Here is a 4269-nt window from a genome sequence, read left to right as displayed (position 1 = left end):
AGCAGGCGTCCCCAAACTATGGCCCGTGGGCCACATGTGGCCCCCTGAGGCCATTTATCCAGCCCCCCACCACACTTCAGGAAGTGGCACCTCTTTCATTGGTGGTCAGTGAGAGGAGCACAGTATGTGGCGGCCCTCCAACGTCTGAGGGACAGTGAACTGCCCCCTGTGTAAAAAGTTTGGGGATGCCTGGCTTAAAGGCAGAAGCAACCCTAGCGCCCCTCAACAGATGAAAGGATAAACAAAATGTGGCATATGCACGCAATGGAACATTACTCAGCTTTAAAAAGGAAGGAAATTCTGACACCTGGTTCAACGCAGATGAACCTAGACAACATTATGCTAAGTGAAGTAAGCCAGTTGCATGAAGACAAATACCGTGTGATTCCACTTATGTGGGATACTCAGAGTAATCAACTTCATAGAGACAGAAAGTGGAATGCTGGTTGCCAGGGGCTTGGTGGAGGTGGAATTAGGAGTTAGTGTTGAATAGGTGAAGAGTTTCAGCGGGGGATGATGGAAAGCGTTCTGGAGATGGATGGTGCTGATGGCTGTGTGACAATGGGAATGCACTTAATGCACTGAGATACACACTTAAACAGGGGTAAGCCAGTAAATCTTATGTGAAGTGTATTTCAAAACCATTTTTCAAAAAGCAAGAACGTAGGTAAATAGCAAAGGGCTATACCCTAGAAGTGAGTGAACCAGAATGAAACCAGCTCTTTCAGGGACTGCAGGCCTGTTTCAAATCATCTTAATTTCTGATTGGATGAATGCAATTTAAGATTGATGGTGCCCCTAGCTTAGCAGAAGTTAAAGTAAATCCTCCCTGGAGGAAGATAACAGCATCCAGAGCCTCAAATTACCCTTTCTATGTTCATTTATTATGTCTGATAGTCAATGAAAAACGGAAACGCAGAAATACAAGAACAGGATGAAAATCAAGAGAAAAATAACACATTACAAACATATCCACGTGGTCTCAGATATTCTAGATACCAGAGCTGGCCTTTGAAATAACTGTAATTAATATATTCAAGTAGCTAGATGACAAGGAGAGGCCAGGCGCGGTGGCTCACGCCTATAATCCCAGCACTTTGGGAGGCCGAGGCAGGTGGATCATGAGGTCAAGAGATCCAGACCATCCTGGTCAACATGGTGAAACCCCATCTCTACTAAAAATACAAAAAAAAAAAAAAAAAAGTAGGTGGGAATGGTGGCGCCTGCCTGTAGTCCTAGCTACTTCGGAGGCTGAGGCAGGAGAATTGCCTGAACCCAGGAGGCAGAGGTTGCGGTGAGCCGAGATCGCGTCATTGCACTCCAGCCTGGGCAACAAGAGCGAAACTCCGTCTCAGAAAAACAAGAACAAGAACAAAAACAAAACAAAACAAAACAAAAACAAAAACAAAAACAAAAACAAAAACAAAAACAAACAAATAAATAAAGACAAGGAGAATTCCAGCAGGGAATTGGAGACTATTTAAAAAAAAAAAAAAAGAAGGAATCGGCTCCGCTCCCTGCCTCCGCGCCGCAGCCCCAGCCGTAGCCTGCACCGCCTCGGAGCGGAAGATGGCTGTGCCAGCCACGTATGCCGATCTTGGCAAATCTGCCAGGGATGTCTTCACCAAGGGCTACGGATTTGGCTTAATAAAGCTTGATTCGAAAACAAAATCTGAGAATGGACTGGAATTTACAAGCTCAGGCCCAGCCAACACTGAGACCACCAAAGTGACGGGCAGTCTGGAAACCGAGGACGGACGGACTGAGCACGGCCTGACGTTTCCGGAGAAACGGAACACCGACGGTACCCCAGGCACCGGGAGGACCGTGGAAGATCAGCTTGCACGTGGACTGAAGCTGACTTTTGATTCGTCCTTCTCACCTAACACTGGGTGAAAAAATGCTAAAATCGAGACAGGGTATGAGCGGGAGTACATTCACCCGGGCTGCGACATGGATTTCGACATTGCTGGGCCTTCCATCCGGGGTGCTCTGGTGCTGGGTTATGAGGACCGGCTGGCTGGCTACCAGATGAATTTTGAGACTGCAAAGTCCCGAGTGACCCAGAGCAACTTGGCAGTTGGATATAAGACTGATGAATTCCAGCTTCACACTAATGTGAATGACGGGACACAGTTTGGCGGCTCCATTTATCAGAAGGTGAACGAGAAGTTGGAGACCTCTGTCAGTCTGGCCTGGACAGCAGGCAACAGTAAGTAGCACGCGCTTCGGAATAGCAGCCAAGTATCACATTGACCCTGACGCCTGCTTCTCGGCTAAAGTGAACAACTCCAGCCTGATAGGTTTAGGATACACTCAGACTCTAAAGCCAGGTATCAAACTGACACCGTCAGCTCTTCTGGATGGCAAGAACGTCAATGCTGGTGGCCACAAGCTTGGTCTACGACTAGAATTTCAAGCATAAACGAATAGTGTACAATTGTTTAATTTTAAACTATTTTGCAGCATAGCTACCTTCAGAATTTAATGTATCTTTTAATGTTGCATGTCTGGAATGCAAGTATTGCTAAATATGTTAGACCTCCAGGTTAAAGATGATTCAGCTTTAAGATGTTACCCTTTCAGAGGTACAGAAGAAACTCATTTCCAAAAAAGGTCCTTTCAGTGGCAGACTTGGGGGGAACTTGGGGGCCCCTTTGAGATGCCAGGTTTCGTTTTTAATCTAGAAATGGCTGCAAGTGGAAGCTGATAATATGCAGGCACTTTGTAAATTCATATGGAGTAAATGAATGAAATTGGGATTTCCTGAGAATCGGACTTTGGTTTCCCAACCCAATTGATGAGAGGCTCGCTGCTTGATGGTGTACAAACTCACCGGAATGGGCCTTTTTTAGATAGTTCTTCATGATCTGTTACCACTCCAATTCATTGTCACCTCTTTTACACCAAAAGGTCTGCAGGGTGTGGTCACTGTTTCTTTTGTGCCATTTTGGGGTGGAGAGGGTGGATGTGATGAAGCCAGTAATTCAGGACTTATTCCTTCTTGTGCTGTTTTTTGTTTTGTTTCGTTTCGTTTTGTTTTGCCCTTGCACCAGAGTATGAAAGGGCTTCCAGGAGCTCCAGCTATAAGCTCGGAAGAGTCTGTGTGATTGTAATCACATGGTGACAACACTCAGAATCTAAATTGGACTTCTGTTGTATTCTCACCACTCAATTTGTTTTTTTAGCAGTTTAATGGGTACATTTTAGAGTCTTCCACTTTGTGTGGAATTAGATCCTCCCCTTCAAATGCTGTGATTAACATCACATCACTTAAATGAAACTTGAAAAAATATTGAAACCTCAAAAAAAAAAAAAAAAGAATCAAATGGAAATTCTAAAAATAAAAAAGGGGGTGATAAATTTGACAGAATATGTGTAAGATCTGCACAGGTAAAACTCAAAACATTGCTGAGAGAAATTAAAGGAAATATAAATAGAGAAATACATCGCATTCATGAATTGGAAGATTCAGTGTGGTTAAGATGTTGATTCTCCCCCAAACTGCTCTATAAATTCAGGGCAAGATTTTTTGCGGGGGCGGGTAGAGATTCACAAGCTCATTCTAAACTCTCTACGGAACAATCTAGAATAGTCAAACATTTTGAGAAGAAAAGAATAAGGTGGATAATTTACACTGCCTTATTTCAAGACATTATTAAAGCTACAGCAGTCAAGACAGTATGGCACTGGTATAAACATCTAGATCAATAAACAGAAGAATTATTCAAGAAACTGACCACAGCTAGTGATTTTTGAAAAAGGTATCAAGGCAATTAATGAAGAAAGGATATTCTTTTCAACAACTGATGCCAGAACACTTGGATAAATATATGCAAAAATTAAAATAAAATTTAAAAGAAATCTTGACCTTATCTCATACCATATACAAACTTAAATGGGCTGTGATCCTTGAAATTAGGATTTATGATCCCTATAAAATAGACCTAAGAAATTAGGTGTATGGTCCTTGAAATGCATCATAGACCAAAATGTAAAAGAAAAACTATAAAACTTCAAGAAGAAAATCTTAGCAATCTTGGGTTTGGTAAAGCTTTCTTAAATACTACAAAAACAATGACCTGTACAAGAAAAATAATAAATTGTACTTCACTAAGCTTTCAATATTTACTCTCTTTCCATTCTGTTTGGCAGTTTCTTAAATATATACTTGCCATATGACTTAGCAATTCTCCTGGAAGAAAAGATGTGTTCACACGAAGACTTACGTGTGATTGCCAATCACAGCATGAATTGTAATAGTCAAAA

The 4269-nt window shown here is 42.2% G+C and overlaps 1 pseudogene; it reads left to right on the top strand.

Moving 5' to 3' along the window:
- Positions 1-1569: 1569 nt before the first annotated feature.
- On the top strand, positions 1570-2425 carry LOC101029604 (non-selective voltage-gated ion channel VDAC1 pseudogene; annotated as a pseudogene).
- The last annotated feature ends 1844 nt before the right edge of the window (positions 2426-4269 follow it).

Source organism: Saimiri boliviensis, chromosome 20, assembly GCF_048565385.1.
Source record: "Saimiri boliviensis isolate mSaiBol1 chromosome 20, mSaiBol1.pri, whole genome shotgun sequence".
NCBI lineage: Eukaryota > Metazoa > Chordata > Mammalia > Primates > Cebidae > Saimiri > Saimiri boliviensis.
Note: the sequence above shows the minus strand (reverse complement) of the source record. Positions and strands in the feature narration are given on the sequence as shown.